Source organism: Lontra canadensis, unplaced genomic scaffold, assembly GCF_010015895.1.
Source record: "Lontra canadensis isolate GAN:19392208 unplaced genomic scaffold, GSC_riverotter_1.0 scaffold6, whole genome shotgun sequence".
In the NCBI taxonomy this organism is placed as follows: domain Eukaryota; kingdom Metazoa; phylum Chordata; class Mammalia; order Carnivora; family Mustelidae; genus Lontra; species Lontra canadensis.
In genome coordinates this window covers 11983840-12008809 of record NW_022631000.1, presented here as the reverse complement: position 1 = coordinate 12008809, position 24970 = coordinate 11983840, and the positions used below count along the sequence as shown (strand labels likewise).

Here is a 24970-nt window from a genome sequence, read left to right as displayed (position 1 = left end):
CTCGATATCCTGGGGCGCTGAGTGGCTCAGTGGGTTAAAACCTCTGCCTTCGGCTCAGGTCATGATCCCAGGAACCTGGGATCGAGCCCCGCGTGGGGCTCTCTGCTTAGCAGGGAACCTGCTTCCTCCTCTCTCTCCTGCCTGCCTCTCTGACTACTTGTGATCTCTGTCTATCCTGAGAGCCCAGGGTTGGCTCTACTTCTCCTTCAGCTATAAGCAAGGGTGTAATGTGCACGCTCATCTGAGGAATTATTAAAGGCTGTTAGGATCACGGTGGAGGCACATTTTCTGTCTATACACGCAGATCATGTGCACAGCCCAAAATGGACATGGAAATATTAACATGATATTTTTCTAACATACTTTTTGAATATCAACAAATGTTTTTCCTTTCTCCAATATTTCTCATTTATAGAGTGGACTCAAAAGGGCTTTAGGAACTAGTAGACATCAAATGTTAGATGACTGTTTTTCGGACTCTGGGTAGGGAATTTTGTTGTCATCTCAGGGACAATCCATACAGAGCAGCAAGTTTGGCCACACAACTCCTCTTTCATCTTCTACACTCAATGGATTGCTAGATAACATCCCTAATTTTAGCCCTACACGGGTGAAGGCTTTTCCTCCAATTTTTGGAAACTTATTTTTCTGCCATCCTTTCACTTTCACAATTACTACTCTTTCTCTTCCTCTTCCTTACACAGTCAACAGGCATTGCAAGTTTCCTTTTCCCCTTTTTAGGTGTACAAACCGTGGATAATATGTGAAAAAGCACTTTGTATTCTGAAGCAGTGATTCTCAACCTTGAGTGCACATCCAAATCCTCTAGGGGAGTTTGATTGTTTTTTTTTTTTTTTTAAGATTTTATTTATTTATTCATGAGAGACACAGAGAGAGAGAAAGAGTGGGGGTGCAGAGGGAGAAGCAGGCTCCCTGCTGAGCAGGAAGCCCAATGCAAGACTTGATCCCAGGACCCCAGGATCATGACCTGAGCTGAAGGCAGATGTTTAACCATCTGAGTCACCCAGGTGCCCTCAGGGAGCTTTTAAAAACACCACTGCCCATGACCTCACCCAGACCCACAGAGTCAGAAGCTCTCTGGGGTGGGAGTTGAAACTGGAAGACTTGAAAAGCTCCCAGGTGATTCTACTGGGCACCCAGGCTTGACACCTGCTGCCATAAATAGAAGAGCATCCTTTCCCAACAAGCTTACTTCTGGGATCACCTACTCTGATGGGTCTTCTAGTACTTTCAGATCTTCAAATAATAATCTGATGGACTGCATTTCCCATATCTTCACCCTTCCTTTCATTCCAGGAATTCATGCTTCCTATCTTTTGACCAACAGAATAACCATTTCTTGTTTGTGAAGAGGAAAAATATCTTACTTACTTTCTTTATCATGCTTTCTAGTAAGTGATTAAATGAGGTTATTTAAAGTTAATAAGGGCCCTTGAGATATGGGCTGGGTTAAAGAGTTCAGAATGAAGTCATTGTGGCAGCAAAACCACGAGGAAAGAGATTTGAATGGGAAGAAGACAGTAAGCTGTGTGCTCAATGTTTTTTCTCCTACATACCATTGGATTCCAAGATTACTGAAGAGGCCAGGTACAGGAAAATGAGCTGGCCTTCTGACGACCAGGGACAATCAGTTTGCTCTTTTTCTGGAACACCAGTTGCTACTTTTCTTCCTGAGGTTTGTTACATGTGAACTAGGAGATCTCAAGTGAGTGCATAGCAGTTTTTATTCAGAAGATTTTCATTACCCATTTCTTGCAATATAGGGAAGTAGCCTTTTTTTTTTTTTGAACTCAATTAAAAAGAATTTAAAGCAAGCTTCTTGGGAACATGGTCTCTAAATAAAACAGGAAATCAAACCACACACCCTGCAATGAACATTTCATTAGAACATAGTGGCATTTCACATGATATGGTGACACACTTACAGCCAGGGACGGAAGACAGAGACAAAAGTTAAGTGAATGATAGGAGAAAGAAAAACTCCTTATCACATCTCTGGGTGGCACTGGGCAAGTGGGGATAGTGACCCCATGTCAAAGAACTTCTGACCTCACATATTTAAGAAAATTTCTTTTCTCCACCCCTTACCCCCTCCCTAGATCTACCCTACCTTCTAACTTTGAAGCCCATCACCCCACTCCAAGCTTATTCACTGAAACCCACACCCCCACCCCATGTTCACTCACACAGCATTAATGTCTGTGCCCCTAGGCTATGCATTCTCAGTGGGGTGGCACCGCCCCAGGGGGACAGAAATCTGTTCTTGAGGGATGAAAAAATTCCTTCTCTTTTTATGTATAAAGCACAGATATATATACACAGTAGTTAAAACAGATATACAGTATTTCTGTGGCATTAATATATCATTGTGTGTAGAGGGAGAGAAAGCAGTAAACAGGACAGAACTGGCTAAAAAGACTCCGTAGTGATAAAAAACAAAATGCTGAGAAATATCACTCCAGACTGAACTTTCCAGTAACCAAATGGACATCTGACTCGTCTGGGCTGGACCTCCGGCCCTAAACCTTTTTTTTTTTTTTTTCATTTGTTTCAAGTTTTTATTTAAATTTTAGTTAACATATAGTATAATGTTAATTTCAGGTATAAAATATAGTGATTAAACGCTTACATATAACACCCAGTGCTCATCATAAGGTCCTCCTTAATCTCCATCACCCATTTAACCCAACCCCTCACCTACCTGCCCCTTTTTTGATCCATAATCAGCATGTCTCTCAATGCTTCCAGCAATTGCTTCCCACTGGACACCCAACCATAAGTTGCCCCAGTACTGGAAGGTTCTCTTCCCTGCTGCCAGAACACCAATGAGTTGGGAACCAATTCAATTCCCTCTTTTCCAGTTATCTTTTAAGGATTTTATTTATTTATTTGAGAGGGGGAGAGAGAAAGTGAGCATAAGAGTGCAAGAGCAGGGGGAGGGAGAAGCAGACTCTCCAGCTGAGCTGGGAGCCTGACAAAAGTCTCGATCCCAGGACCTGGAGATCATAACCTGAGCCAAAGGCAGATGTTTAACAGACTGAGCCACCCAGGTGCCCCTCCAGTTATCTTTTAAATATTCCCACTAGGCATCTCCAGGTCCAACAAGTCATTTCTCTGCCTCCTTAGCTGCAAAGGACCCAGACTTGACGTTTCTTTTTTTTTCTTTTAAGATTTTATTTATTTGACACAGAGAGAGAGAGAGAGAGAGAGAGAGAGATCACAAGTAGGCAGAGAGGCAGGCAGAGAGAGTGGGGGAAAGCAGACTCCCTGCTGAGCAGAGAGCCCGACGTGGGGCTCGAGCCCAGGACCCTGAGACCATGACCTGAGCTGAAGGCAGAGGCTTTAACCCACTGAGCCACCCAGGCGCCCCAAGACTTGACGTTTCTAAGATGCCAATGTAGCAAGAAGAATGTTGAGTCCTGAGACCTAACTTAATGAATTAGCAGAGTGCTGAATGAGCTAATGGAGAGTTCCCACAGTGGGTGCGAGCATGGAGTCTGGTGCTAGGCTGCTTAAGTTCATAATCCTGGCACTACTGTTTACTAGCTATGTAACTGAAATGCTGTGTCTCAGTTTCCTCATTTGGAAAATGTGGATAACAACTGTACTAACATTAATTGTTTGTGGTTAAGGTGAAATGATTAACTCCAGTAAGCACTTGGAAGAGTCCCTGGCCCACAGAATGAGTTCAAACACATCATCACTATTGTTATTTCACTCTTAAGGAATTTGTGTCATCTTCTACTTGGATGATGATATCTGGTTTTTAAACAATGTTGTCAAACCTCATTAAAGATTTATATTCAGCGATCTGCTGTGGCAGTTAAATGGGAAAAATGAAATTAGCAGTTTGACTGGTTTATTTTAGGTTACCAACATCAAAGCCAACATCAAAAAGAGCAAGTTCAGATCACAGTATTTACAGTTTAAGTGTAAACTGACACTAAACATAAAATAATAAATTATCTCCAGTCAGCAACTAAGGAATGTCAATAACTCAGGAATAAATAAACATACTGACTACACAATTTCAAAGTAGGAGAGAGAAAGTTCCATGGATATTCTTGAACTTTCTGTTTTTAACATCATAGAATTACATATCCTCAAGAGAGTTTTATACAAGAACAGTTATAGAAAAACAAATCCAACCTCTTTCTAAAAACATGTTAGGACATTTTGGGAGAGCAAAAACCTATAATCCATTATTTGAAATGGAAAAAAAACAGCAATGTCTTTTTCCCGTCAGTGTTCACAAATATCACTAAAACACTCAAACACCAAGAAATCATCCAAGAAAAGGATTTTTCCATAATATAAGGTATTTTGAACACCAAATACCAGAATCAACAACACCTTCATAAGTTCTTCTGCATCTTCTTACACATCTGAAAATATTAGTGCATAGCTCCTAAGGACATGAGCACAGCCAAGTTGATGTTAGTTTTACACGCTTTATCACTTTCTATTTTTCTTTGCATGGTTTTTCAGGCCTCTTGGGTTCACCTATGTTATTCACAGGCTTTTCACTGTTTGAGAAGACATTTTCATTCACTAACATGGGAAGCTGAGAGCCCTTGAGCTAAGGATACAAAATATTCTCCACCTTCTCACCCGGATATACCTGCAACTTAAAGGTGCTTACTAGCCCACATGGTTGAATTCACTATGATGAGATATTTGACTAGTGAATTTCAGGTAAAATTTATAAGTTGTTATGGCAAATGTTTATATAGCGAGCCTTCATAGTAGAGTTATTTTAGGGGTGTTTGAGACTAATGTCTCTGTTACCAAAACATTTTGTGCATGTTTGTGTGTATGTGTTGACACTAAAACTGGCCCATCTGAGATGAAATTCAGAGAAAATTCTTTTTTCAGGGAGGAAAAACTGCCATGCTTCATTTACTTGGAAAAGCTGTTTAAAAGAATTGAAAAAAAAAAAAAAGACATCATTTTACAGGAAGTATGTTTACTAATATCAACAGAGAGCTTTAAATAGATATAATAATTATTCTGCAAAATTTAAAGACAACCATTATTTTGAACTCATTTTGTAAGGAGCCATTTAAACTCCATGTAAACTCAAGATTTTTATCAGGACTTAATCATATTATTTCCATTGACCTCTAAGATAGTCTGATCCACTCCAAGCTTGCTCTTAAAACATGTAGTGAACGTGTGCATTGGCTATTAGGAATCGTCAAAGTGTTCAACTCTGGGTCACATGATTTGTAACTGACATATTCTTTCCCTGATTATTAGCCTACACCCTGTCACATGAGGCCAGATTATTCAGGCAGCTTGCAAGAAAACAGATGCAGCTGTCTTGCCAGTTACCCACTGGAGGTATGTGGCATAAAATGGTCTTGAATGTCAAATTTATTCTTCCAAATTCATGTAAAATACAGACACTTAAAAAGTGTTCCAGGCAAGTTAAGAAGATCTTAGCTGCAATGAAGATACTTCCCCATCTAAAAACAACAACAAAGATATTAAAGGTACCCAAACACAAAAGACCACAACCTTGCTTATGCTCTATCTTAATACAGCTAGGTCACTTATATGTCTGGAAGGTTTCTGGGAGGGTATATAGGCTAAGCTAGATCTAAAAATGGTCAGTGCAAACAGTAGAAGAGAAGCAGTATCATACTTTATAAGGAGAAAAGGTCTTAAGAGTTTAAGCCAAAGAAAGAGACTAATTTTCTTGCATCCCCTAAGGAGGAAAAGAAGAGAGAACAGATCCCAAATGGAACTGGGATCAGCAGCCCAGCTGAATCATACTTCCTCATGATAACTGTCCGTCCATCTTTGGGTTTCCGAGACAACAGCCTGGTAACTTCTTAAGCCATTTTAAAGGGTTGAATTTTTCTGAGAAAATAAGAGGATTTTATGCCTCGATTTATCTGAAGCCCAGACAACTCTACCTTCATAGAATTTCTCTTAAAAAATATCTTCAGACAATATTTCTTAGAAAATGAGCTAAAAATGAGGTTTAGAGCCTCAAACACATTATCTCACTAGGTGTTTATATTTTAGTGGATCTGTGATTTTTAAGGAATTCAGAACATTTTCAAATGTACTAAATCGAAGGAACTCAAAAGCATTCCCACTCAAGATCATTTGATAAAAGACTCTGGGTATTTTTCTAAGGTTTGGGGAGATGACTGCTTAATTTTAGAAATGACTAAAAGCCTGCATCTAGGTATGCCTATGGAACTTATCAGCAAGGCCAAGTTTAGGAAGAAGAGGTCTTTAGGAACTACTCACTCCCTTAGCACCAGTGTCTGCTCTCAGACTCAGAATGACAAAGAATATGAGGGACACCTCTGGCCCATCAGAGATCATTGGCTCAAGTGGACTCCAGATCCCCTACTGTTCAGTTCTTACTTCCATGGAGGCCACTTCCTCCCCGTCTCTGGCATCTTCCTGACTCATGACAGCGAGCTCTGCCAGGACTGTGGGCCACCAGGGATAGCCATGTGGAAGGGCTCACCAGCAGAGCAGGAGCTGAAGGGACCCGGCCACAAGGGACAGTGGATAAGCTCCATATTTGGTGCCAGCTGACACAGGTTTTCACCAGTGATTTCTTACAAAATAGGCAAGATGTAAAAAAAAAAAAAAAGCAAGCTCCTTTTAATGCATACAGAACCTCTTTATCTTGAATATGAACATGTGATAAGAAAAAAAGTCCTTTTTAATACATGCTCTCTTCTAAGCAGAGTGAATCCTGGTAACTGTGGTATCTTTTGTTTGCTAAGCACAGCTGAAATATTCATCTTTGGCATTAATGGCTTTGGACACGCTTGAAGCAGTATTAAGCGGGGGTGGGGTGTGCAGGCCTGGAGACAGAAGCGGGAGCGGGTGAAGTGCTCTATGGAGGAAACGGAGAGAGGGTGGGGGGCCGAGAGAGGAAGGCTGGGAACCAGAAGGGGAAAGAAAGAGGGCATCACAGGGGCTGCAGGGCTGAGAAGAGAGACCCAGGTGAGGAAACAAACCAACTGTGGGGTTTTCAAAGATGTGGTCCAGTCTCACTTCTACGTCTCTTTCTCAATCACAAATCAGTATGGTTCAAGTGACAATGAAAGGGTGCCACACCATAAACCTGTCTGAAGCAAAGCGCGTCCCCATCCAGCCCTCAGGAGCCCCGTCACAGCAGGGCTCTCCCTGCAGGATTGCGGCTCCTTGCCTCCTGTCTTGATGCTGCCTGGACCAGAGTCAGGGGGCGGAGGCTTCGGAGTGGGGCGGGGCTACATAAGGGGTAGAAGATGGAAAAGTTGGAGGAGAGGCTTCTTCCTGAGAGGGGCTTCAAAAAGATCCCTTTATGGAGGCACCTGAGTGGTGCAGGTGGTTAAGCGCCGTCTGGGTTCCGGCGGGGGTTGTGATCTCTAGGTTGTGACCTTCGGGTTGTGACCTCCAGGTTGTGATCTCAGGGTTCTGAGATTGAGGCTGAGCGCAGCGTCTGCTTAAGTTTCCCTCCCCTTCAGCCCCTTCTCCACTGTGCGCTCGCACTCTCTCACTCTCTCCCTCTAAAATAAATAAATAAATGACTCTTAAAAAAAGAGATACCTTTATGAAAAGTCTTTTTCTCAGTAGGCTGGAATTAAAACGCTACCACAGGGCTAGCAATATTAAGCATCCATAAGCAAGATGTATAGATTTTCGGGCCCCTCTAAGGAGGAAGGCAACGTATAAAGAAACAAAAAGCACAATCCAGGGTATCATGCTTAGCGAAATAAGTCAATCGGAGAAAGACAACTATCATATGATCTCCCTGATATGAGGGAGAGGAGATGCAACATGGGGGTTAAGGGGGTAGGAGAAGAGTAAATGAAGCAAGATGGGATTGGGAGGGAGATAAACCATAAGTGACTCTTAATCTCACAAAACAAACTGAGGGTTGCTGGGGGGAGGGGGTTTGAGAGGGGGGGTGGGGTTATTATGGACATTGGGGAGGGTATGTGCTATGATGAGTGCGGTGAAGTGTGTAAACCTGGCGATTCACAGATCTGTACCCCTGGGGAAAAAAATATATGTTTATAAAAAATAAAATAAAAAAAAATATATCAACTCATTAAAAAAAAAAAAAAAAAAGCACAATCCAGAAAATGAGACAAAACACTGGGAATAGAGAGTTTCCTAAACGCTACCAGAGGAAACTAAAGCAGCCGCACCATATATTGTTCAGTTAATCCACACCAACGGGGCACTTCCAAGAGTGAGGCAGGAACCGTCCTTCCACGAGCTGACTAAAGACTTATGACACTGCCCAGAATAGCACTGCCATGGTGCAGAGAGCCGCGTTGTGCGGCGCATGCGTCACGGCCGCGGGTGCAGCTGAGCGGGCTGCTTCCCGCGGAGCAGGTGCTGCGGAGCCGCTGGAGCACAGGCTTCCCTTCTGCGGCTCCACCGCCACAGGTGAGCTGGCTGAACTTTTCATAAATAATAAATGCCTTGGCTTCATATGCCATGTTGGCCTTATTTAAAGGCAACAGACTCTCCGAAAGGATGAGCAACCCCAGGGCCGAGGCTTGCAAGCTCTCTCTGAGCAGCCTTTAATCTGTTTCTTGCAGGCGGATAAGAATCTATGCAAAGGTCCCAGTGATAATGGTATCTAGGATAAGTATTTGGAGAATGAGTCTGGCCTAATCTTTCTTCTCCTTCCCTCCTCCCCTCCTCCACCAAGTAAGCACAAAAAGAGGGAGGCACAGGTGATGACTTCCCTCACCTCGCTACCTTCCTGGCTCACACACTATTGGACTGTTTCTCTCAGTTCTCCAATAAGCTAGTGGAAGGCAGAGTCGAGGACTCTGCATTTCCACTAACATTTAAAGGTCAAGGTTCCTTGTATTGTACATAATGATACCTCGCTCAGTGTGATTGAAAAGGATGGCTGTGAGAATTACCGAGGGGAGGAGGGAACCTTTGCTCATCGGGGGCAAACAGACTTGATTTACTGCAGTTCTGCTCAACCCTTAATGCTGAGATGGCTTGTTCCATCAAATGAAGAGTTGAGGCAAATGAAAATCAGACGATGAATTCACCCAGCTACCGTTTTCACCTCTGCTCTTATTGATTTTAATATGGTTACCCTCTCAATAAATAAATAAAGACTTCTAAGAGAACTGGATCAATGACATAAATAGGATCCGGTTTTCAAACTTTTTTTTTCAGAGTAGAGATTTTTTTTCTTTGATTGCTGGACCCTGAGTACCAGGGACCAGGTTACCTCTGAAAGAAATTCCACCTATCGGAAAGCCATTTGGCCTAGCTTCACTGAAAATTCCCCATCTGAACGAAGAATTTATTTTGGAGGAATAATATAATCAATACAATATAATCAATACAATCAATATAATCAATCAATAATATAATCAATAATATAATCAATACAATATAATCAATACAATAATATAATCAATCAATAATCAATACAATAATATAATCAATACAATACAATTCTTTAAAAATGATCTCTCCTTTCCCTCTGTCCCCCTCCCCCCACCCCCCACCAGCTCATGGGAACCTTTTTATCCAAGAGCTAAAAGCAACCCAAAGACATTCTGTTGACCTCCCGGCATTTGCATTCCATTCCTTCACCATGAACTCAACCGGGATCCCTGGTGAGGGCTCATGTCTGAAAATAACAAGAACTTCGATTTACTGAGTGTTTATTATGTACGTAGTGTCCAGCTGGGTACTTTGCCAATATGATCTCATTGGGTCTCTGACATGATCGTGCATCGCAGTGAGTACCTGCATTTTACAGATGAGGAACTGGGGCACAGACTGGTTTTGCAACCAGTTCAGGGTACGAAGATCTCAAGTGGCCTGGGACAAAGTCCAGATCTGTCAGACTGGAATCTACACGAAGCCTCTCTAGGGATTCGGTTGCTTCTCTACCCTTAATGATGTAACAAGTCAGATGCATTGCATATTTGCTTCCTAAGACATGGTGTTCATAGGGTTTGTTCTTAGAGCTGAATGTGTGCCTTCATTCCAATGCAGGAACTTGATGGAGAGATTCAAGTAATTTTATATTTTGTAAAGACATGAAAAATTTCTATGTAGGGACACACGAGGGCACTCTAACCTTCTCTCAGTTGAGAAAACATTTTCTTTATAGTTCCTCAGCTCAGAGCCTTGAATTCCAGGGCCGGTTCTGCTCTGATAACTCGTGTGAACTTAGATTGTAACTTCACACTGGAGGGTGGTTGCTCCATCTGCAGATTTAGGAAGGTGGGTGAAATGAGCCTTAGGATCTCTGCTACCTTAGGAATCGGATGATTCCTACTTATTAACAACTCACGAAAGGAATTTATGACCCTATTTTAAGAAGGATTATTCATCATTGTAAAGAAATGATAAACGTTTCTTTCATATTTACTATACTTAAGCAGAAAATGTGCTTATAAATTTAACTCATCATATTTGCAAAAAGCAAATCAGTCTAAAGCCCAGTCTTTTACTTATCTTTGGCTCATCTGAGAATTTTGTGAAGTTGCTGGAGAAATTCCTGCCCTTCACAAGGGTTCAGGTTCTCATTTTCTTGAGGGCCACCTTATGGTTGGCTAGGGATAGGTCTGTACATTGACTGAACACACTAGCCCATAGCTCACTTCTTGTTCAGCGTTTATGTGATAGCTCCTTTACACCAAAGGCTGGTGTTTGATTGGGTTCTCTGACATCTTTATGAAATTTATTGGGGGGACTTTGAAAAAAAACACACTGTTGTAGTCACCTTGCTCTGTTGAAATTTTTCACAGGGCAGGATTATTTTAAGATTCATGTGATAAACTGTAGAATGGTCGAGATCCAGGGAAGCTCTTCAGCTTGGTCCTGTCAAGAACAAGGGTTTTTTTCCTCTTTTCTGTAAATGAAGGACGAAGCCAGGTACTCCCACAGAGGAAAGGGAAAAAGGAGGAGGGCAAAGCCAACAAATAGCAGTCTAAATTACACGAAATGATAGGTTTAAAGGGAATTTGTACATTACTCACAGCAGGGAAATTGAACGAAAACACACCCACTCTGAAAGACGAGCGTCCCGACAAGCTAACACCTGCTAAAAGCCTCTGCTGATCTTTTGGTATCAAGGCAGAAAGAGCTTTTCTCTGCTGGAACCTCGCTGGGCGATCACTACACAGACCACTTAAACCAGTGGGCTGCTTCTGTTTGAGTCAATAAAAAGCCTCCTAGATGTTTGGTCTTGAAAAAAAAAATGTGACTTGTTCAGCTGGAACAGGTTAGCAGGCAGTGTTTCAAACACAACCATCCTCATGGGTGCTGAGGCATTACAGTTCTGGCATGGAACCAAATGCCTCAGATGAAAAGAAAAGTACTCTTTATTACAACCAACAAAAGGAACTGAAGTCACAGCCCAACACTGGTCAATTTCCAACTCTACAGATGTCTTTTATTCAAGTGCACTTAAATGAATTTGGCAAGATCTAGTTTTTACAATCTCGTATTGTTATCGGGATTTTTGTTGCAATTTGCTTAACTTCTCTGTATTTCAGTTTCTTCATTTTTAAATGGAGCTGATAGTACTTCTGTCATTGGGTTGTAAAGTTTAACCAGGCAGGTTTACATAAATCAAGTAGAACAATATCAGCCCCCTATTGAATGCTTTATAAGTGTTATATAAGTAAGCTCTTCTTCTATTATTATGATTATTTTTATTTTATAAAACCTTGGGACACCTTAAGAGAGCTCCACAATGCAACTATAAGGTTTTGTCTTACTTTAGGCATTGTTACTTTCTCTATGTCCTACTTTCTCCTTAAATTAACTAGAAATATCTGCTCTTCATACTTAAATTCTCTGTAGATATTTCAAGATTCCACATTTTCTCTTTGGCTTCCTCCCTTTTTTTGCACAAGGTACTTATTCTGAACCAGACACTGACTATACAGAGGGCCCCAAACAGCGCTGTGTGCAGTGGGAAGACAGGTAAAGCGTTCCAGTGGCGCATATGTCCCATAATGGAAACATGCACAGACATGGTACTGGGCTGTTTCTTACAGGATAAGTAGTCTTGGGCCAAGTGAAGTGGGGGCTGTTGGGAGGGAGGCTGTGCCAGTAAAGGAAAGAGCATGTACAAAGACTGGAGTCATAAAGAGAGACAGGAGATTTTCTTTCAGGTTTTCTTTGGTTCCCAGATTGTCACTGGCTCCCAGTGTGAAGGAAGTGTGAAGCAAGTGCTTCACACCACCTTGTAAACCTCTCTCATCTGCCCTATGTCTGTCTGCCCAGTCGTTTCCACTGCTTTCTCCTATCACCTGTACAGGGAGTCACGACGACCCTTGCTTTCCCATCTCCAATTTCATCCATTTGGTTCCCTGTGTCTGGAATGCACCTCCTATCCGTATCAAAATCCTATCCATCCTCAGACCAGCTCCCAGGTGTCTTCCCAGGCAGCTGTTCCTTGACCCACAACTTCAAGTAATCACTCCCTTTCCCAGGTTCCTAGCACAGTATGCTTGGTTCTTGAACTGTGGCATTCACCGCCTTCTGCTTTTATTTGCTTTATTTGAACCTTAGTATCTCCTACAAGATTACAAACTATATCTCGTTAAATTTTTAAAGATTTCCTATAGTATCTAGTATGGTGCTAGATAAATATTTGGCCATCAAAAAGGACTGTTAATAGTCATAGCTATATATCCAAAATCTATGCTTTTTTTTTTAAGATTTTATTTATTTATTTATTTGTCAGAGAGAGAGAGAGAGAGAGAGAAAGAGAGAGGGAGGAGGAGAGAGAGAGAGAGAACGCACAAGCAGGCAGAGGCAGAGAGAGCAGGCTCCTTGTGGAGCAAGGAGCCCGATGTGGGACTCGATCCCAGGACCCTGGGATCATGGCCTGAGCCGAAGGCTGCGGCTTAACCAACTGAGCCACCCAGGCGTCTTATTCTCTGCTTGTTCTGTGCTAAGCAATATTTTAAGCACATTGCATGTTTTATTTCATTCAATTCTTAAACAACTTTGCTGTGTGGTAAAGAATTTAACCCTGCCCAAGGAGAGGACTGGTCCTCTTCCTTGCCATGGGAAGCAATCTCTCAAAACCCTGCAATAGCTTGTCTGATAAGAGCATCTCTATTTACCTGAGGACTTTAGGGCCACATCAAAAAGTCTGAGGATGAGATTTAAGGTGATGGCATTGAATCATGTGGATAGATGCTTGACCTTGGACGGGCTGGATACTGAGATCAGCCATGTGGAGCCTCAGTGACGACTCTGGATACCAAGGCTCAGAGAGCTTCCCCAGTTAGCAGGACTCTGTCCATACTGCCGCCCATTAATCCTGGGAAAGCAGCACTGTCCACTGACTAGGAGACAGGACAGCCAGAAGCCTCACGTTTGGAACTCCCCTGGACTCTACCTTGTGTACCTCTATACCTGGTCAATTTTAACCTGTAGCCTTTAGCCGTAATAAACAGGAACTGGGAGTATAACAGCTTTCAGTGAGTCCTGTCAGTCCTTCTGGCATATTATCTAGTGAAACTAAGGGTGATCTTGAGGACCCCCAAACCGTCAATGGTATCAGAGTGAGGGCAGATTTATAGACCGTGTTTCCTCTAACCTTGTGCTTATGAAGCAGGTGTTGTGATTACCTCCATTTTACAGAGGAGAAGACTCAGGGACAGAGAGGTTAAACTTTTTATTCAAGGTCATATAACTAGTAATTAGGATTTGATCCTAGGTATCCTAAAATAGAACTGAACTACTTCTCTATACTGTTTCTCATGTGTATAAAAATTAAAAATAAAGATAAGGTAAAATGTATTAAGAACAGACATAAAAATGAACATGCGTCTTTAAATGATGGAAATGTTTAGGATAGTTTTTGTAGAAAACATCTTGTGTTGTGGATCAGGTATTTCATCTCTATGAATATTACAATAAATGGGATTTGAACAGACTGTCATTTTGCATTCTAAAATAGGTCTGTGGCCTGAGCTGAGAACATACTCATTTGCCAAGTTATATATAAGAAGTGGGCCTTATTGTTATTGACTATAGCAACAGATTTGCTTGAAAGAATATGGAAACAGAAAACCCTCACAGTCCTTGGGAACAAACTCATTGGCCCTTGCCTTTTTATTTTCATTACCTATAAGTGACCAGGTCACGAATCATCTGTCTGTGAGCTCACCTGACTCCACCAGGTAGATTTAAGTACTTCTCACTTTGTGCATCCACGGCCTCTTGAACTTGATGAACCTGGGACACCTTGCGGTCATTATCTCTGTATCTGTCATGGACACCTGACCGTGAGTATCCCTACAGTGCTTAAGTTTCTGGCATACAGTAGGCACTGATTACATGCATCTTGGATAAAGGTAAGCATGACTGCTTGAATAAACAGATGTGTAGAGAGTTGCCTAGGGGAGGTAAGCCAAGGTCCTCTGATCCCTTCCCAAACTTCTGTTTGGTCCATCCACCTTCATGAAACAGGCAGAGTTCACTGCCTGCACCTCCTCACCCCCAGCAACTGTATACCCCCAGTTCCATTTTCCTCCATCTGTCCTTTTAGCTTGAGTTACTTGTGTCAACAAAGAGGAATATGTCAGAAAACACACAGGACAAAAATAAGCCAGAAAGGATGATGAAAGGAACAGCTATATTAAAACAACATATCGAACAATTTAAAAGGAAAAGTTCTAAAGGGTAGATTTCCTGCAACTTATGCCTGTGTGAATTATTTCCTGATAACATCTCCTTAGGGTCTCCCATTTCACACACCTGAATGTGGTCCTTGGGAAAAATGCAGCATTTGTAGGGAATGTGACTCCAAACGCTGACAAATGCAGAAAGGCTGAGGCATCTTAGGATCTACAGAATCTAGCCGACATGAGTCCAAGGCTTGAGATCTGGTGACCATTTAGCAGATTCTCAAACCAAAGAATAACAACTTTAAACCCTGTCAGCCCAAAGGGATAAACTTCATCTATGTGACTGGATTATTTCCATAGGGCGTGGGGAAGAATATTAATAACAACTGTCCAACCGCCCACAACATCTGAGAAGGCCATGTGGTCCATTTAATTTTTAATCAAGTGCCCACTGAATTTGGGATTATTCACAATGCAACAAAGCAGTGGGGTTAGGCAGAACACTGGAAAGCAGAGGATGCGAATCAACTTATTTTTATGGGCTGAGTAGCCAACAGGCATCCCACGATCTGAGGACTGAAAACATTAGCCTGGGAATCCAAAGGGCTACTCCTGGTCTACCCCCCAACTGGCTGGATAAGCTGGACAGCTGGAGTAAATCAGACCTCATAGTGCTTTTGAGACTTGCAACGTTGTCAAATGAGGTATTTATATGTAAAACAAATACAAGCAGAGCTTCTCTGGCCAGACTGTCCCCACTGTGGGCCTTGAGAAGGGAGTCCTGGGGGGCACCAAGCCTCACCTGGGCTCTTGCTGGACACCATGAACATTCCACTGCCCCAGATATTTTCTGAATTGGCCCCAACATCCTAGGAATTATGTGAGTCAGAGGGGTTTCAATTATATGTATGGGAGGCATTTTAAAGCATTTTAAAGTAGATGGGCATCTACTTTCTTCCGAAAGACTTTCTCTTCCTCAAAGGTCCAGGGTCTCTGACCCCCGTCCCAGAGTAAGAGATTGCATAGTTAATTCATTAATAAGAAATTCTTTTCCTGTTTTGCTAATTATCACTCTGTGTTGCTTCTGATAAGCCTTCTCAGTTCCAAAATACTCACGTTCTCTTTAACAACTTTTCAGTTTCCAACACAAAAATAAGAATAATTCAAAGGCATAGGGGAAAAGAGGAAAATGTTTAGGATAGAAGGAAAAGTTATATTAAATTAAATATTTTACTACAAAATTATTCTGCTTTTATTAAGCCTTTTGGTATAACCCAGGATGTGAATGCGTGAAGTAAATTGTATTTGATGGCAGGGTAAAATTACTAAATGTTTCCATTTCATAGCTGGTTTGTCCTATAGTACACAGAACTAACCTTAACTCTCACCTCCAAGCTGCCAATATGGTTGAAGCAATCATTAAAACAAGACATGAGGGAATTCATACAGAATAAGCAAACACCCGATGAGCTTCTGAGTGTCACTTATCTGGGACTAGAGGTTTTGGACAAGTTCCTGAACAAAGTAAAATTTTAGTAGAAACCTAAATAAATAAATAAAATAAAGACACCGATTTCAAACTCAAATCTTCTTATATTGGATATAATTGTAGCTGTGGGCGAGGGTCTGGTATTGGGTAAACTGGGAAAAGTAAGACTGAACTCTGAAATGTTTTCCACTGAGTGCTGTCTATGCCCTTCTCCCAATTCTGTTAAGTCCCACAGGTCCCTCAAACTCAACGTGCCCCGAACTCAGCACATCTGCTTCCCTCTGCCACCCCTAACCTCCTTTTTCTCCTGTATCCCTTTTTTCAGCCTCCAATGTAATTGTCAAGTCCTATTGATACTTCCTCCGATATATCTCCTGTGTCTTCCCTTTTCCTTCTTCCATACTGACACTCTCCTTCTCAGGTAAGCATCCCCTTCCACTTGGATGGCCTCATCAACAACCCAGCTGGTTCAGATGGTCCAATACTCCCAAATCCAATATACGTAGGTTGTGGACTGTAGCCAGAGCCGTCTATTCAAAACACAGGGCTGACCTTGTCATTCACCTGCTTAACATCCTTCCCGCCATCATTGAAGTAAAGCTAAATGACTTTTTAACATGGCTTATTAGACCTTCCTGTATCTTGCCACCTCACTCCTTGCCCCCCACTCCTGAAAACCTATAGTACAATTACCATGAATGATTTTGGTTTGTTAAGTGGGCCATTTTCTCTCTTTGAGGTCTGTCTTCACCCATGTTATTTCCTCTTCTAGGACACTCTCATCCTCTTGGCTAATTCCTACGCATCCTTCCTGTTGCAATCTACTCATCACTTCCTCCAGGAGGCTTCCCTGGACTTCCATGCCATGTGCTTATTCTAGCAGTAACTTCTACCTCCCCATTCTATAGTATACTGTGTTACAACTACCTGGGGTTTTGTTGTTGTTTTGTTTTCTAAAGAGCAATTACTCATCACGTACAATATAACTACTTGATTAAATGCCCATTTCTCCAGGGTGCCTCAGTCAGTTAAGCACCTGCCTTCAGCTCAGTCATGATCTTAAGGTCCTGGAATTGAGTCCCATATAGGGATACCTGCTCAGTGGAGAGTGTACTTCTCCCTCTGCCCCTGCCCCCACTTTTGTGCATGCGCATGTACACTCTCTCTCCCAAATAAATAAAATCTTTAAAAAAAATAAAGGTCTATTTCTCCAATTAGATTGTAAGCTCATTGAAGAAAGGAACTATGTGTAATGATCATCACTGTGTCTAGGAGAGGGCCTGGCATATAGGAGGAAATCAATACATATGTATTAAATAGAAATGAAAGAAGGAGTAAGTTTCTCATATTACCCCTCAGCATTTCTAATAACTGAGGTGCCATTTTGTTTCTCTTCATCCTTATGCAGTTATCTGGGGACTTTCCCCCCACTCCTGACCAAGTATTTCAATGGATGCTTTTTGCCCTGGGAGAGTGTTTAAAGTTTAATCTTCGCATGGCACGTAAGACTCATTAGCCCACTTTCCCAGTCCCATCTCTGTTTAAATGAAGTCTATGTTCTGACCACACCAGACTGCTTTGGTTTCTGCAAGTTCACCCTAATCTCTCACTCCTTGGTACCTCTACATTGTGACAAACTTCCCTCTACCTGTAACACCTGGCTATTTACTCTTTGCTCTTTATGATTCAACCCAAGGCTCATCTCCTCTTGAAACCCCAATCTAGCAGGCTTCCTGCCTCTTCCCAATAATGGAATTGGAAGTTGGCTTTCTGAGTGTTATAGTCCCATACACATTCTTCTCCACAGTATTTGAATTTTAGCTTTCTTCTCTTACAAGATCATAATTCACGAAAAGCAGGGAGAAGAATCTTCTCTCCATGTTCACTTCATCTAACACAGTACCTGGCACAAAAGGCCCACAACAAATATCCTTTGAATATCTGATTTCCCTTTAAATGAATACATTTTTGAAATCTAGGCAATGAAAACCAAAAGAAGCAAAAGGGATAAACAGACACCTGTAATTTTTTTCTGCCAAACTGCCACCATGTGCTCATATAATTCTTGCAGATATCCATTTGGGCACCTCTTGCCATGACAATGACCTGAGCTCAAAGTTCAGGAAGGAGGACACTTTTCCACCTGGTTTTAATTATACTTTATAAGAATACTGCCTTCTGCATATATAGCTTTCAAATCACACATGTTCATAAAATATTCATCTCAGTCTGACAGCATCTAGGAGTGGTTCAGTTCTACGATCACTTCAGACCGCTGCGCGCTCCAACATATTAGCGTTGGGGCACAAATGCTTCCTGGTTCTTCCCTTATTTTGATATCGTCAGGTCCGTACGGAGGAGAAAAAAGAGCGACAGAATATTCTCTGGGAAAAAAGAATACCTTACAGCCAATAGTTCTAGAATAATTGGAAATTAAAAAAAACAAAAAAACAAAAAAACAAACAAAAAAAACCTCACCTGTTATTCTCTTAGAAAATTCCAGCTTCTTCATAGACCATGAAGCAAGGAAGATCGCCAACACTTCATAGCACAACCTACACATCCCCTGAGAGCAGTGCCTGCCTCTGTGGCCAAACCCATGTTATCCTGAAGCGACTAGAGACCTATTAATGTAATCTTCTCAGGTACCATTTGGTCCTTATGGGCGCTCAGCAATATAACCCAAATTCCCGGAGCTGTGAGAAGGGAAGGGCCCTGGCTCCGCCAGGCATGAAACGACGCAAACAAGCGCCGGTACAGTGCTCCTCTACCTCAGTTTGGTTCTTGGTTCAAATCCCTTCACACACACAAACACGCCCACCTACTACAACGTCTATAAATAACCCCTTCTCTGCAGGCCTGGTTTGAAACTCTAATTAGGGTTACTCAGTATTTGTAAAGAGGTTCAAGCTTTTCCCAAAGGCTAAGCCTTTCACTAACAGTTACTTCTAGCTGCCAGTACTTAGAAGCTTTTGGGGGTGGGGGTTGGGGGGAGACTGGAGCCAACCTGTCCCCTGGAGGAGTTGGGGGTGGGGGAGGGGGAGGGGTAGTTAGCTCAAATCACGTGACAGAAGCCAACTGTCAGCTTCGGAAGCCTGGCTGAAACAGTAGTAGCATGCGGGTAAACGTGCAGGCTCCTAGGATTTGAGTTGGCAGTGGGCATGGATTGCAAGATTTTTATCACAGGAAAACAGCAACAGGCATGAAAATTTGGGCTCTCTTGAGGACGTAGCTCAGTGTGTGCACTGGGTAATGGGTAATAGGTGTGTGTTAGTGTGTGTGTAGGGGGTGATGTGTGTGTTTGGGGGGACTGTGAGGCTTTTGGAATTTGGGATGGGGGCCATAGTAAGTAGCTAAAGAGTATTTTCTGGCTCTCTTGATCAGCTGCCCTCATACTGCCCTTACGTCTCCCTTGGTACTCACATCCTGGGCAACCCTCCACGTATCCTTCCCTTAATTCTAAGCCCCTTTGAGGGGATGACCATTCACATTATCCTGATCTGATCAGACAGAACACTGAGCCACATGGCTTACTGGAAGGTCAGCTCCTTAACTACACTGTACATTGCCTGAAGGGAGGGACTGATCTTACACTTCTTTTTGGTTGTCCATTCCAGGTGCAGGTTTTTAATAAATCCATCATAATTAATTTTTAATGACACATCATGTTGTGACAGAAACTATTCTAAGCATGGTATATGCATTAGTTTATTTAATTGTCACACTAACTAAATGAGGTAGTACCAGTATTATCTCTGTTTTACAGAGAAGGACACTGTAGCACAGAGAGTGAGTAACCTGCCAGGTTACAGAGTCATGAGGGACAGAGTTGAAGTTCAAATCCAGACTGAGTGGCTCTAGCATTAATGGTCTAAGCCAATCCACGGTTCGTTTTGCTTCTTAAAGACACAAGTGACTCCTGAATTCCCTGTGGCTTTTGTGTGATTGCGGGTAGGGAAATCTAAGGAAGTGAGGATCCTCCTTAGAAGAAAGACCTACTAATAAGAACACCAAAGTCACAGACTCTTTTTATTCCTCCCCATGACCACCCGGGGCAGGGGGGGGCATCAAAAATGTACTCCCACTTAAGAATCCATTTTGCTTCCATATAATTGTTTTTCTTGATTGGGTCAGCCCTGGTAGACTCAGTTTGGTCCTTGTTTTTCCACAGCCTCAAATCCTGTAAGCTGTAGGGTTTCTTTTTATGGCCAACTCATGGCTCATGCTATCCTCAAAGCGGAGCCAAGCTAGAATTCTTGTTCCACAATGTATGTTATTCCCTTTTGGGTCCCCAAATCTCTCTTGGATGCACCAGACCTAATCCAACTTCCAAAAGCAGAATTTGAGCAATGATCCTTCCATCCTGCCTCTGTAGTAATCTCGATGTCTGCGTGACGTATGTGTGGGAAGTGAGAAGAGCGACAGAACTCATCAAGTGGTCAAAGGCGGAACTGCATGGGGCAGGGATAGAATTCCAGAAAGGTAAAAAGGAAGGGGATGATCCTCAGGAAGATGAGAACAGAGAAGGGTCTGGGAATTGGAGAGCAGTGAGCAGCATCTGAGCGAGGGTTGACACTGGAAAGGGAGAGGCCAGGTCAGTGGAAGGAAGCTGAAGAGGGGAACAAGAAATGAGAGCAAGCTGAGGCTGAGGCCAGGCAAGAAACATGAGAAGCTCACATTTGACAAGGGAAGAGAGAAGGCAGAAAGGATACAAGGTGAAAGCATTGTTCCTAGGACACAAGTTACACCAGAATTCCTCTTCTGACTCTCCTGACCATTTTGTTCTGCCTCAGAATTTTCACTTCCAATGGGGCTCAGTAATGAGCTTTTTCTAAAGCTATGGGAATACTATGCAGAAGTAACAAGAGCTGGTTGGAAAATGTTCAGGTGGCTTCATATGGCTTTTTGTCAGGAAAACCTAAGCAATCCATTCAGTTTAGCTCTGACCACAATCAAACACGATGGTGGCTGCAAGTGAGCCACTGTCCAGCACCCTTACTTTCCTGGTTTCTTGTATTCAATCATCCACTTGACACCAATGACCAAGCTGTCATCCTGTACTAGGACTTAGGATTTTAAAGAGAAATAAGACACACTCTCTGCGTACAAGTTGTTCATAGATGATGTGGATGGCAGGTAGCCAAAAATAACAATGTGTTCAGAAATGCTATGATAAACGTATTAACAAAGCATTACTGAGAGGCAGGAGAGAAAGTCCTCTAACCACTTCCCATCTACCCCCATCCCAGAGCTCAATTGGTTCATTTCAGGAAAGTCCCCTTCTAACCCAGACTGCCTACCTAATTACATCCCTTGAAATTTTGACCATTCTTCAAATCTTGGGTCAAATTTCATTTTTTCAACGAAGTAGTTCCTAATCTGAGAAGTAGCAACTAATGGGAATTAGTCTTTCCATTCTGTGTGCTTCCACCACACCTTCTTTAATCTCTGTTTTAATATTTGCCCCAATTATTTTTAACTGTATATGGTAATTTGTATATATAAAACTAAATTGTAAGCCCTTTTATACTCGGGTTGATACCTGATTCATCTTTGGGTCTTCCCCAAGCCTGAGCATGGAGGTTTCTTAATATGTACTCAGGGTCAGTTTATTTAGACCAGTTATTCTACAGTCCCTTTTAGGATGCTAAAGTGAGAGGACCCTGCTTCATTCTGGCAGTTGTGAGTACTTGTTTGCACATGCCAAAAATAATTTCTTGTTTTAAAGAGGCATAAAAGGGCTTTTAGACCTAAAATGTCTTATTCCTCCCATCTCTTTTCACGTTTGAACAAAGAATGGGCATTTATAGTTTATTTGATTTAGTTAATCAAAGAATTTTTAATTTGGAAAAGACTCAATATTTCATTTAATCCAACAGCTTACTTACAAATGAAGAAACTAAGTCCTGAGAAATTCAGATGCTTCTTCAATATCACACAGCCAGAACCAACAACATCAAATCTTAAGTTCAAGGCTCTCTGCAATAGACTAAACAGTTTATTTTCAATAAAAAGGGAAAAACATGATTTTAAAAAAATCTAAAAAAAAAGACAAAAAAAAGAAATACACTAAAATATAGAAAAAGAATTCACTGAAAATATACATGTTATAGAAAACATTTTTTCTATCAGTCCATTTGTCCATAAAGAATATCATGCTTTCACTAATGTCAGTGAAAATGTTTGTAGAGTTTAAAGCTTTAATTTAAAAATCTGACTTTTGCAACTTCCAAATCCTTTACCCTTGGGGTCTCCAATCACTCTAAATAGTTGGCAATGAGATTTGTTCTGAAGTTCTTCTCCAGAATATTTCAATGTGTTTGGATGATACTGGCCATTAACAGGTGTTCTTAGCAGTTGTATAAGTAAAATAATACATCAAGGCTTTGTTGAGAGGTACATGCACACCTGTTCTCTCCCATCACGCCTTAGGCAAATGCAGCAGATGCATTCAAATATAACCTAGTTCTCCATCCCAGTTCTGCTATTATTGCCAGAACTCCTGCCTTTTCTCTGACCTTTCCCCGGGGCCACCCCACCCCCATCCTGACAGATCTGACACAATCTTATAGACACCCTATGTCGTTGTCTGTTGGCACACAGGAGCACACACATGTGCATACACATCACACAAAATAGGTCTAAGCAATAAATCTGAATTTAAAACTTCCTGGGTTCCAATTCTAAACAGGGATATATATGTATACACACACACACACACACACACACATATACACATACATATATACAACTATATATACACATACACATATATACCACATATAGCATATATATCATATATAATTGTAAACATGTAAATATATATATTACTCAGATATATACTTTGTATACATGTATGTCTGCCTATCTATCTCTTCATAGTGATATATATAGTCAGTCAGATAAGGACCACCTAGTCTTAAACATAATTTCATTTGCCGCAGAGGACAGACTATGAAAACTGGTTTTTAGAGACTACCACCCCCTCCCCCAGTACACACACACACACACACACACACACACAGCTGCTCTGTGCTTCCCCAAGGCCCCCCTGAGGGGCACAGGGGTAGTGCATGGGTTTTGGAGCCGGCTAGACAGGGACTTGTTAGTTTTGTTATTTTCTATTTGTGTGATCTTTAAAAAATTACTTAATCTCTTTTCTTATTTCCAAAACGAGGATGTTAGTAGCTATCTTGGAGGTATAGATATTTAAGGTATATAATGTTTGCCAGTGGGTGCTGGGGTTAGCACTTAATAAGTAAGAACTATTATGCTGAAGGTGATCACAAAGGGGAAGAGGTATACGGGGAATGGGGGAGGAAGACGATGAATTCCACTTCCTGAATGCCTTCTGTATTTCAAAATTTCTCCACAAGGCTTGGCAGAACTTGAGTGCTAGCCATTAGCTAGGGAATATTAAGCTTGAGGGAGGGGAAAGGAAACTGGTGGGGGTGAAGGATGGTTGGTGGGGAGGCGTCCATAAGTGGCTAGCACTTACATGTGACTTTCCTATGTTGAGCTCATATATACATACGCTCATGCCCCTTCCACTGCTGGGAAAAGAACATTCACAGAAATGAATTCAGCATGTTGAGGAGGTCATTTTTTTCTTTTTCTTCCCCCCCACCGCGCTTTTTTTTCTTTCTTCCACATAGAAGGACCAGACTTCACAAAGCAGGGTAAACAAATTCCTATGTCCTCCATAGTGACTAATCACAGCATTTCCAGTTACGGCAGCAGGCTCCAGCTATTTGCCTACTTCCCCTGGCAATTCTAGTAACTGTGAGATACCCTATAGATTGCAGAACAAATGCCCAGCTCCTTTCAGGAGTCGTGGTGTCAGAGCACATATCCAAGCCACTGGCAGAGCTGGGGCTGTGGTCTGATCTGTCCGTCCAAAGTACAACAGGAAGGAGGAAGCCCGGACATGCCCTGAATGAGAGAGTCATTTAGGGCCTGCCTGAGATGCCATGCTGTTTGCAAACACACACTACCTGCCATACCACCTGACCAAACAATTCCACCGGAAAGCCTGAAGACAGATGACTAATGTTAAAAGAAGCCCATGCATCATTTCAGTGATGACTCCACAGGCATCAATTAAACATGGAAAAGACCTGTTTTGAGGCAAGACCATCTGGCATTTCCCAAGGAACTATAGTCAATGGCTGATAAGACACAAGTGATCATAACTATAAAGAGATTTAGCAGCCCTCTCCTTGCTCAAAAGCAGCAAGAGCCCATAAGGACAATGAACCTGGAAGACCTCCAAAAGAAGAGGCGAGTAAGGAAAAGGCTGCATCTGAAGCCAGCTCTGCTCTTCCTCATGCATAGAAAGCAAAGTTCTGGGTTGCATGAGGTCATGCACAAAAATCAGACTGCTCCCAGGGATGCTTGCGAGTTTGTCTGGAAGTCTAGAGCTCAACATCAATTGTTATGTCTCCAGGTGAGAGAAAACATTGGCAGTAGTCCATCCCCTGCTCCTAGGGGTGCTTTTCAAGTACAGGCATCTGGGACTTTGCCCAGCACAGCAGACCAAGATCACTGTAGTCCAAATGACCCTCCCTCGAAACCATGTTCTAACCAGCTTTTGAGTGTTAGGAAGAGGACACATTTAACAAATTTAATGAGAGTGATACCAAGGCATAAAACCCCTAGGATAGAAACTGTGGCTGGAGGAGAAGTGTTTTTCAATGCTCTGGTTCTAGATCAGTCAGGCAGACACCTGTATATATATAGACAAATCTTCAAACACCACCTCATCACACCTAATGACTGCCTGTGACCTCTGATGAGCATTTGCATTCTCTATTTCTGGCTTTTCCAACAGCAAAAATATGTGTCTTTATACTCA

General features: G+C 42.0%; 1 protein-coding gene and 1 long non-coding RNA gene across 4 annotated transcripts in view; one reads left to right on the top strand and one right to left on the bottom strand.

Moving 5' to 3' along the window:
* Positions 1–24970, top strand: part of LOC116864542 — a 49271-nt gene that overhangs the window by 4256 nt on the left and 20045 nt on the right. The gene's annotated exons all lie outside the window — the stretch shown is intronic.
* Positions 1–24970, bottom strand: part of PLCXD2 (phosphatidylinositol specific phospholipase C X domain containing 2) — a 48138-nt gene that overhangs the window by 21929 nt on the left and 1239 nt on the right. The gene's annotated exons all lie outside the window — the stretch shown is intronic.